Below are 12,281 nucleotides of genomic sequence, written 5' to 3'. Positions count from 1 at the left end.
CAGCCAAGTCACAAGCCCGTGTGTGTAATAGTTTAGTTTAGACCCTAGTCAGAATAGTGTTTTCGGGACCAAACATCTGATTCAAAAAAATATTTAGATATTATTTTTTGTGCTTAAAATATGTGAATTGACATATGTGAAAGTTTCGTATGAAAGTTCGATCATTTGTGTGCTTAATTTGATAAAAAGGACCCAATCGCGTAAAATGTAAAAGTGGCCTTCTATTTATTAAAGTGCTTATTTGTTATGTCTTCTTAATGGTGAGGTCCTTATTATGCTATTAGACCACTGATATGTTAAATGGACATTAATAACCTTAATATGTGTGATTTTATAATGTTTTATACAAGGGCAAATTGGTAAAATTAATAATTATGTTAATTAAATCAACTAAAAGCATGATATAAGCCATTATGTATTCATCCATAATCGAAAAACACAAAGAAAAAGAAATAAATATACAAGCTAGGGTTCGTCCATTGATTTTCTTGATTAAGGTATGTGTTTTGATCTATTTTTGATAATTTCTACGTTTTTGTGATTGTTGCTCTGTATACTATCAAGCGCATGTCTCAATTTCTAATTTTATTGATGATTTTGAGTTGAGCCATTGATAAAACTATAAGTTTGATGAAGTTTCATAATAGTTTATGGAAGCTTGACATTGGGTTAATATATTTTATCTTTGGATTTTTGATGAACTTGAGTAAAATGGACTAAATTGTGAAATTTGTAAATTGAGGGACTATGATACGTGATATTCGCGACAGGTTTTAAATATTTATAATTAATCGTTCTGGAAACTAACTATTATCACGATGAAGGCAAGTGTACCTATCGAACAATAGTATAGCTTTAGCAAGACCGGATTGTCGAACCCAAAGGAAGCAAGAGTACTAGTAATTGCTTTCTTTTTATTATCTAGCCTAAAAATTAAGGGATTTGTTATCTAAACTAATTAACTAAACTAAGAATGCACAGTAAGAAAATTTGGAAAAATACTTTTTAGAAAATTCGATTGATTAAGACAATACCTAAGGAAAAATCCACCTAGACTTCACTTGTTATTTGACTCTGAATCAGACGATTTATTCATTTGACTTGATCCGTAAAAATCCCTAAGTTATATTATTATCTCTCTCGAGACTAATAACATCTAACCCTAAGTTGATTTATTGAAATCTCTTTCTAATTAATGCCCTAGTGTTGCATTAACTCGATCTATGGATCCCCTTATTAGGTTTCACCCTAATCCGAAAAAATCTTGTCACCCTGTATCTAGGCGTGCAATCAACTCCGCTTAATTATGACAAATTTACTCTTACACAGTGTCTATTCCTCCTCTGAATAAGAGCATTAACTTGAATCAATATCCTAGAATATTAAAACAAGAATTAAGAACACATAATCAAGAAAAAGTCAAATATTTATCATGCAATTCAGATAATAATAACAAGATTCGTCTTAGGCTTCATTCCCCTTAGGTATTTAGGGGGTTTAGTTCATACTTATGAAAGAAAACCCAAAACTCCTGAAGGAACTTGAAGGGAGATCTTCAGTCTTGATGATGAATCCGACTTCTGAGATGGATCAATCAGCTTTCCCTGAGTAATTCCCTGCTTCCTCCTCCGTGTCCCCTTCCCAAGTGCCTCCTTAGGTGTTTAAATAGGCTTTAGAATGCCTAAGAGCCCTCAAAATTGGACTTTTTCAAATAGGGTTATACTTGGGCTCAGTAGGGACACGCCCGTGTGACACGCCCGTGTGTGATTACTCCAGCCCTTGGTCAAGGTATTGAATAGGCACGGGCATGTAGTCTACCTGTGTAAGTCGTGCTTCAACCCTGCCAAAGAGACACGGCCGTGTGACATGCCCATGTGAGGAAGTCCAGGCCGTGTTGATTTCCTATGTGGGTTTATTTTCTCTGTTTTAGGCCCGTTACTCGCTCTTTTTACTCTCCTATGCTCTCCTAAGTATAAAACATGAAATTAAATAATTAAGAGCATCGAATTCACCAAATTTAAGGAGAAATCATCCATAATTGTGTTAAGTATGAGATAAAAATATGTATAAATTACGGTTTATCAAATACCCCCACACTTAATCGTTTGCTTGTCCTCAAGAAAAATCCTCAACTCACAATCAAAATAAATTCTTCTTAATTTATAATCCCTATCAATAATATCTCAAAATAATCCATAAGTATTCATACATTGAAAATTCAACTAAAAGTACATCAAAGTTTCAAACATTCCAAGTTTAGTATTTTATCATGAAAACATAGGTGTCTCCCTTTATCTAAGTGATTACCTTTGATCAAAATATCACAGAGTTTAACATCCTCACTAAAGATTCACTCAAATCACTCAAGGTGTTTAAGGACGTTAATTAAAGTACTCATTAGTCAAAATGGAAAGCTATTGCCATAGGCTTGCTTGAAAATCAAATCTCTACCACTATAAATTGAGCGGATACATCAATCAAAAAGGTCTTTTAGAGGGTTGTAATGTGGCTTTGGTTAGGGGGTGTGGTCACAAGCTGAAAGAAAAGGTTAGAATCGAGATTGAATTGAAAAATTACCTAGCTAGAAAAATAACTAGTCATTAGTTGTATAGAAGTGAGCTTCTTCTTAGAATATGGAATTAACACTCAAGCTCAAAAATGACGAATTATTACTAATATGTGTTGAAGTATATATTTTTTTATGAACAAGTCAAATACATAGAAGAGCAAAACATAGCTAAGCAATTAGTTCAAATCAAATCTCGATAAAAATAGGGATCAAATTAGGGGATTTCAACAATAATGGGTTATGGGTTAATATTGAGGGTAAATCAATTAATGGCTTGTTAGGCTCAAAGGGGTTCACTAAGGGTCAATTATGAAGGTAGGCTTTTGTGGAGTGAGTGGGTTAAACCTAAGTGCCTTTATCATCTTGACATATCAAATCAAATGGTGTGGTCTTGACATGCATAATCAAGCAAGTTCTAGAATAACAAATCAATACTGATGCACTCATAATAAAAGTGAGCATGAATAAAATATGCTCTAAAGGCTCAAGATCTCACAAAAATTATGGCTTTTTGGTGTTTAAACTTGTGAATTTCAACTAACAATAATACCTAAACTTAGGGAAACAACTTAAAAGTTTATAATTCTTCAAAAATCAACTTATCATGCTTGATTTCCCAATGTCTTAAAGTTTAAACAATCAATACATAAATGCCTATGTTTTAATTCAAGACATATCAATAAAAATCATATATTAATTAAAGTTTATTCTAATAGTGATATGAGTGATTCACGTGAGAATAAGACAAAATTCAGGGATTTCTAATGATGATATGAAAGACCCTCACACTTAAAATATACATTGCCCTCAATGTACAAAGATAGATATATTAAAAAATATAGATAAATAATCATAAGATAGGGAGAGAAGTGAAACTTCCTGAATGATGAATGAACTCCTTGATTTGGAGTTATGGAGAATAATCGGCCAAGCCAATGATAAGAGTGGAGGAGGATTGTAACAGTCCAGTTTTGACCCTAATCGGAATAGTCATTTTGGGATCACAAATCCGAGTCCAAAAAATATTTTAATATTATTTTCTATGTCTGTGAAATGTGAATTTACATCTGTGAAAATTTCTGTGATTTAATTTGTCTGTTTCTGTGCTTAATTATGAAAAAGGATTAAATCGCGTAAAGTGTAAAAGTTGAGTGCTAGATGCTAAAGCACCTATTTGGCTTGGCTTTTAAAATAAAGGTCCTTGCATGTCAATTGGACCATTGTACTAATGCATTAACAAATATGGGCATGAGTTGGTAGAAATTAATGTTATGTCATTAAGGGTAAAATGGTAAACGGTGATTATAATGTTATAATAATAAAATGAAAACATGAAATTGGCCATATTATCATGAATATAGCCGAAAATCAAAGAAAATGAAAAAGGAGAAAGCCATTTTAGGTTTCGGCACTTTGATTGCTTGATTAAGGTACGACTTTAACTCGATTTTTGATAATTTCTACGTTTATGTGATTGTTGCTTCGTGTTCTTCAAAACCCATGTCTGAATTTCTATTTTTGTTAAAGATTTCATGAAATGCCATTGTTGATATCATGAGTTTTGTGATGTTTTTGAATGAATTATGAAGGCTTGGTAGATGGTTCATAAGTTTTGTCTTTGAGTTTTTGATGAAATTGAGCTATTTGAGTTAAATTTCGAAAATGAGGTTTAGAAGGACTAAATTGTGAATTGAACAAGTTGTATGGGCATATATAGAAGCCATGAAAATTTGGCTAGCCCTTGTTGCAAAGAAATTTTGCATATTGGTAATTTTATGAAAAATGGGCTAAATTGTCAAAGTGTGAAAATGTAAGGGCTAAAATGTAAAGTTCCCTAAATATGTGTATATGGATTAAATTGAATGAAATGAATTATTGAATGGTTGAATTTGTACTGTATTAGATCAAGAACAAAGAAAATCAGACTTAGATCGGGGGAAGTCCAAAATAGTTAAATAGACGACTCGTTTTATCCAAAATTCGTCCGAGGTAAGTCAAATTACAATTACATGTTAATTGAAATAAATTCTACACATATAAACTATAATTTGTATTGGATGGCCTTGAGTGCCTGATGAATATCTTTGGAGTAAAAAATGATAATATGTTATTATCTGAAAAGCTCTGTATGTTCTAAGAAAAGTTGACATCTGTTTGAGATATTGTGTAAGACCGTGTCTGGGACACAGGCCTCGATTGAGATTTAGGTATAAGACCATGTTTGGGACATCGGCATCATATCTAATTTTGTGTAAGACCCTATCTGGGACAGAGGCATCGATATTGTATTACATTTAAGACCACATCTGGGACGTCGGCATTGTACTTGTTTATGAGCATCTATATCATTTCTGACTTGTCTGATGATAGCGTACGAAATCTGAGATTCAGTATATGAAATGTATAACCTATGCAGGTACGTTTGTATCGTACTAAATTTATGAATATGAAAAACTCTGTCTCTGTGAAATATGTATGGAAATGAAGCATGACATATAGGCAAAAAAAGGAGCATGGCTAGGTTTATGAATTATTTTATGAATTGGTTATGAATCTATATGGGTGAACTGTATTTATATGCTTTCGTAGTTAGACAAATTTTATTTGGCTTATTAAGCTCTTTGTAGCTTACTCTATGTGATTTCTACCTGTTTTACGGTTATCGTAGCTACTGAGGCTCAGGGATAGTTAAGGATCGTCACCACACTATCGAACTCATTTTGGTACTCTGGAAAGTGTAAATATTTTAAAGTATGGCATGTATAGGCTAGAAGGTTTATGTATTAAGTTTTGAATTGTAAATATAGGTTATGCAATGACAATTGGCTATCAAATGCTATGTTTGTGTTAAGTTTTGGTATGGTTTGAATGAGTTGTTGAATGATGATGAAATAGTTGTAACAAGGAATGTTTTGAACATGAAATTGGCTAAATATTTTGTATAAATGTTGTTTAATTTGGCTTGTAGGAATGACCCATAAGGGGTGGCAAATTGGCTGAAACCAAGCCTGCATTGTGCCACACAGCCATAGCACACGGGCGTGTTTGTCAACCGTGGGCTTAAGTCAGTAGCTAGCTAAGAATCACACCGCCACGGCACACGGGCGTGTTTGTTGGCCGTGGGATTAAGTCAGTATATAAGCTCTATTTTGGCACAGCTGGTTCACATGGGCGTGTCTGATGCTCGTGTGGGGCACACAGCCTGGTCACACTGCGTGTGACCTCTATGGAATTGAAATTTTTTAAAAGTTTTGAACTTTATGAATGTGTTTGGTTTAGTCCTGAATATCTCCTAAAAGTATATTTTAGGTCTCGTAGACCATCTTAGGAGATGATTGCTTATGAATTGATGTTATATGATATCTATGATTTTGAATTGGTTTGAAATGTTCTATTTGTCTAATAATACTCCATACCTATTCTGGCGACGGATACGTGATAGTGGTGTTACATTTTACTGGTATCAGAGCTATAGTTTAGTCGGTTCTAGGACTATCATAACGTATGTGAGTCTAGCTATACATGCCATATATCTGAAACTGTGATAGTGTGATGAATCCTGACATTGAATTGTGCTTTTATATATAGCAATGGATCCCAATAGAGTAGTAGCTGACGATGTTGAAAGCAATGCGCCTACCCCCGCGTAAGGGATGGTGCAAGATGATTCACAACCGGCTATGAGTAGCCGTGATAGTGAGGCTAAGCCAGCCTTCTATCAGATGATGAATGATTGGTTCACTCAATATATTAAAACCAATCCGGCTGTACAACAACCTCCACCCCCAGTTAATTCTTCTAAAATTCTTGCTATGCCCTCGGTGAGTCCGGTTCAACTAAGTAGACCACCGGTTGATAAGATTAGAAAGTATGGGGCTGAAGAATTCCAAGCTACAATGAATGATGATGCTGAAAGAGCCGAATTCTGGTTAGAGAATACAATACGAGTGTTTGATGAAATGTCTCTGAATCTTGAGGAATGTGTTAAATGTGTCATTTCACTTCTAAGAGATACAGCGTATCATTGGTGGAAAACTTTAATATCTGTGATTCCGAGTGAACGGGTTACTTGGGATTTCTTCCAAGCTGAATTCTGGAAGAAATACATTGGCCAGAGATTCATTGATCAGAAACATAAAGAGTTTCTCGAGCTTAAACAGGGCCGTATGTCTGTTACTGAATAAGAACATGAATTTGTAAGATTGAGCCAGTATGCTCAGAAATGTGTATCGAATGAAGCAATAATGTGCAAAAGGTTTGAAGATGGACTAAACGAAGATATTCGTCTGTTAGTTGGGATTTTGGAATTTAAAGAAATGGTAGTGCTCGTTGAGCGAGCATGTAAAGCTGAAAAATTAAGTAAAGAGAAAAGAAAAGCTGATTCTGACGCTAGAGATGCTAGAAAGAGATCTTCGAGTAGATCATTTCAATCTATGTCAAAGAAATTCCGAGATGATCAAAGCCATCCAAATGCTAATGTGGGACATTCAAATCGAGATCGAGCTAGATCGTATTCAAACTTCAGACTCCCTGCTACTTCTGTTGCAACTGTTAGGAATGTCTGATCTGAGAGACCTGAATGTAAACACTGTGGTAAAAGACATCCGGGAAATTGTAGATTGAATGACCGAGCTTGTTCCTGATGTGGATCTCTGGATCAATTTGTAAGAGATTGTTCTAAACCTGCTGAGAGAGAGAGAATGTATAGAATCTGAGATGAAGTAACACCTTAACTAGGGGTAGACCTTCCAGAGATTTGAAAAATGCAAGTGATGGTCAAAGAGCTACTAGGGATACTGCTGTTAGATCTGAGGCCAGAGCACCTGCTAGAGTCTATGCTATCCGAGCTCGTGAGGAAGCCTCATCTTCATACGTGATTACTGGTACTTTTACTCTTTATGATACTTCTGTGGTTGCATTGATAGACCCTAGATCGACTTATTCTTATATCTGTATGAATTTAGTGCATAGTAAGACCTTACTTGTAGAGTCTACTGAATTCGTAATTAGAGTATCGAACCCCTTAGGCAAAAGTGTCTTGATTGATAAAGTCTGCAAGAATTTCCCGTTAATGTTACGAGATATCTGTTTTCCTACTGATCTGATGCTTTTACCTTTCAATGAATTTGACATAATTCTAGGAATGGATTGGTTAACTTTGCATGATGTTATTGTGAATTGCAAACAAAAAGTCATTGATTTAAGGTGTAAGAATGATGAAATAATCCGAATTGAGTCTAGTGATCTGAATGGACTACCAGCTGTGGTATCTGCAATGAAAATATGGAAATTTGTGAAGAAAGGCTATGAAGCCTCTTAGCTTATGTGTTAGACTCAAAAGTGGATGATAGGAAAGTTGAATCAGTGCCCGTTGTCTGTGAATTCTCTAATGTGTTTCTTGAAGAACTACCTGGTTTGCCTCCGATTCGAGAAGTCGAGTTTGGCATTGAATTAATATCTGGTACTACTCCGATTTCAATAACTCCGTATAGAATGGCTCCGACTGAGTTAAAGGAATTAAAATCTTAGTTGCAAGAATTGACCAATTGAGGGTTTGCTAGACCGAGTTTTTCACCGTGGGGTGCTCTTGTACTGTTTGTGAAAAAGAAATATGGCACAATGAGAATGTGTATTGATTATCGATAGCTTAATAAAGTGACTGTAAAGAACAAATACCCTCTGCCTAGAATTGATGACTTATTCGATTAGTTGAAAGGTGCTACTGTGTTTTCTAAGGTAGATCTGAGATCGGGTTACTACCAGTTGCAAGTAAAGGATTCTGATATTCTGAAAACTACTTTCAGAACGAGGTATGGGCATTAAGAATTTTTAGTCATGCCTTTTGGTTTAATGAATGCACCTGCTGTATTTATGGATTTAATGAATAGAATTTTCGGGCCGTATCTTGATAAATTTGTTGTTGTATTCATTGACGATCTTTTGATCTATTCACGTGATGAATCTGAGCATGCTGAACATCTAAAAATAATGCTACAGACTCTACGAGATAAACAGTTGTATGCAAAGTTTAGTAAATGTGAATTCTGGTTGCGAGAAGTTGGTTTTCTGGGTCATATTGTATCAGCTTCCGGTATCCTAGTTGATTCGAGTAAGATTTTAGCTATTCTGGAGTGGAAGCCTCTAAGGAATGTATCTGAAGTCTGCAGTTTTCTGGGACTTTCCGGTTACTACAGACGATTTGTAAAAGATTTCTCTGTGATAGCAACTCCGTTGACAAAATTGCTTCAGAAAGATGTGAAATTTGAATAGTCTGAGAAATGTCAGAGAAGTTTTGATTGGTTAAAAGCTCGTCAACTAAAGCTCCGGTATTAGTACAACCTGAGTCAAGTAAAGAATTTGTTATTTACAGCGATGCTTCATTGAATGGACTCGATTGTGTTTTAATGCAAGAAGGAAAATTTGTTGCTTATGCTTCAAGACAATTAAAGCCGCATAAGAAGAACTATCCAACACACGACGTTGAGTTAGTTGCCATTATATTTGCTTTGAAGATCTAGCGTCACTATCTGTTTGGTGAAAAATGTCAAGTGTTTTCTGATCATAAAAGTCTGAAATATTTAATGACGCAAAAAGATTTGAATTTGTGACAGAGAAGATGGTTAGAACTGCTAAAAGACTACAAACTTGTGATTGATTATCACCCGGGAAAAGCAAATGTGGTTGTTGATGCTTTGAGTCAGAAATCGTTATTTGCAATGAATGCTCATTTAGTTCTGTCTGATGATGGTTCAGTTTTAGCTGAATTAAAAGCGAGACCTTTGTTTTTACAACAGATTATCGAAGCTCAGAAGGTTGATAATGAGATTATGGCTAAACAAACTCAGTGTAATTCTGATTCTGATTCTAAATTTCGAATAGATGATGATAATTGTCTGAGGTTCAGGAATAGACTTTGTATTCCAAGAAATCCAGATTTGATTCAAACGATTTTGAGTGAAGCTCACAGTAGTAGATTTTTTATACATCCGGGAAGTACGAAAATGTATAACGATTTGAATCAACTATATTGGTGGCCGGGAATGAAAAGAGATATTTCTGACTTTGTTTTGAGATGTTTAATCTGCCAGAAAGTTAGAGCTGAGCATCAGGTGCCATCTGGGTTATTACAACCGGTTATGATTCCGGAGTGGAAATGGGATCGAGTGACCATGGATTTTGTTTCGGGTTTGCCTCTAACTCCAAAAAAGAAAGACGCAATTTGGGTTGTAGTTGATCGTTTGACAAAATGAGCTCATTTTATTCTAATTCGGTTCGATTATTCTCTTGATAAGCTAGCTGAGTTGTATATTTCTGATATTGTGAGATTGCATGGTGTGCCATTGTCAATAGTGTCAGATAGAGACCCGAGATTTACGTTGCGATTCTGGAAGAAATTACAAGATGCTCTGGGTACTAAATTGCATTTTAGCACCGGTTTTCATCCGCAAACAGATGGTCAATCAGAACGGATTATTCAGATACTTGAGGATATGTTGAGATGTTGCATTCTTGAGTTTAAAGGTACATGGGAACAACATCTACCTCTGATTGAATTTGCTTATTGTAATAGCTTTCAATCAAGCATCAAAATGGCACCATACGAAGCCTTATACGGTAGAAAGTGTAGAACTCCATTATACTAGTCTGAGCTCAGTGAGAATAAGATTTACGGTATTGATTTGATAAAAGAAACATAACAGAAAATGAAAGTAATCCGAGATAGTTTGAAAACTGCCTCTGATCGTCAGAAATCTTATGCGGATTTAAAATGGAAAGATATTGAATTTGAGATTGGTGATAAAGTGTTTCTAAAAGTATCTCCATGGAAGAAACTATTCTGATCTGGTAAAAAGGCAAATTGAGTCCAAGATTCATCGGACCATATGAAATCATTGAGCGAGTTGGGCCGGTTGCTTATAGATCAAGGCTACCATCTGAGTTGGAAAAGATACATAATGTATTTCACGTATCGATGCTTTGACGGTACAGATCTGATCCGTCCCATGTGATATCCCCTTCTGAATTTGAGATTCAATCTGATATGACTTACGAAGAAAAACCTATCCATATTTTAGCTCACGAGATTAAAGAATTGTGTAACAAGAAAATTCCTCTAGTTAAAGTGATGTGGCGTCGTCACGGTGTTGAAGAGGCTACGTGGGAGCCTGAAGATTCAATGAGACAACAATATCCGAATCTGTTTAACGGTAAGATTTTTGGGGATGAAAATCCCTAAGGGGGAGAATTATAACAGTCCGGTTTCGACCCTAGTCAGAATAGTTGTTTTGCGACCACAAATCCGAGTCTGAAAAATATTCTAATATTATTTTTTGTGTCTATGATATGTGAATTTACATCTGTGAAAATTCCTGTGATTTAATTTGTCTATTTCTGTGCTTAATTATGAAAAAGGATTAAATCGCGTAAAGTGTAAAAGTTGAGTGCTAGATGTTAAAGCACCTATTTGGTTTGGCTTTTAAAATAAAGGTTCTTGCATGTCAATTGGACCATTGTACTAATGCATGGACAAATATGGACATGAGTAGGTAGAAATTAATGTTATGTCATTAAGGGTAAAATGGTAAAAGGTGATTATAATGTTATAATAATAAAATGAAAACATGAAATTGGCCATATTATCATGCATATAGCCGAAAATCAAAGAAAAAGAAAAAGGAGAAAGCCATTTTAGGTTTTGGCACTTAGATTGCTTGATTAAGGTATGGTTTTAATTCAGTTTTTGATAATTTTCTACGTTTCTGTAATCGTTGCTTTGTGTTCTTCAAAACCCATGTCTGAATTTCTATTTATGTGAAAGATTTCATTAAATGCCATTGTTGATATCATGAGTTTTGTGATGTTTTTGAATGAATTATGAAGGGTTGGTAGATGGTTAATAAGTTTTGTCTTTGAGTTTTTGATGAAATTGAGCTATTTGGGTTAAATTTTGAAAATGAGGTTTAAAAGGACTAAATTGTGAATTGAACATGTTGTATGGGCTTAGATAGAAGCCATGAAAATTCGGCTAGCCCTTGTTGCAAAGAAATTTTGCATATTGGTGATTTTATGAAAAATGGACTAAATTGTCAAAGTGTGAAAATGTAAGGGCTAAAATATAAAGTGCCCTAAATATGTGTATATGGATTAAATTGAATGAAATGAATGATTGAATGGTTGAATTTGTATTGTATTAGATCAAGAACAAAGAAAATAGGACTTAGATCGGGGGAAGTCAAAAATAGTTGAAAAGATGACTCGTTTTATTCGAAATCCGTCCGAGGTAAGTCAAATTACAATTATGTGTTAATTGACATAAATTTTGCACATATAAACTATAATCTATATTGGATGGCCTTGAGTGCCTGATGAATATCTTTGGAGTAAAGAATGATAATATGTTATTATCTGAAAAGCTCTGTATGTTCTAAGAAAAGTTGACATTTGTCTGAGACATCGTGTAAGACTGTGTCTAGGACATAGGCCTCGATTGAGATTTACGTATAAGACCGTGTCTAGGACATCAGCATCATATCTGATTTCATGTAAGACCCTGTCTGGGACAGAGGCGTCGATATTGAATTACCTGTAAGACCACGTCTTGGACGTCGGCATTGTACTTGTTTATGAGCATCTATATCGTTTTTGACCCATCTGATGATAGCGTACGAAATTTGAGATTCAGTATATGAAATGTATAACCTATGCATGTACG

This window comes from Gossypium hirsutum, chromosome A02, assembly GCF_007990345.1.
Source record: "Gossypium hirsutum isolate 1008001.06 chromosome A02, Gossypium_hirsutum_v2.1, whole genome shotgun sequence".
Taxonomy (NCBI): Eukaryota; Viridiplantae; Streptophyta; class Magnoliopsida; order Malvales; family Malvaceae; genus Gossypium; species Gossypium hirsutum.
This window is presented reverse-complemented; position numbering follows the sequence as displayed.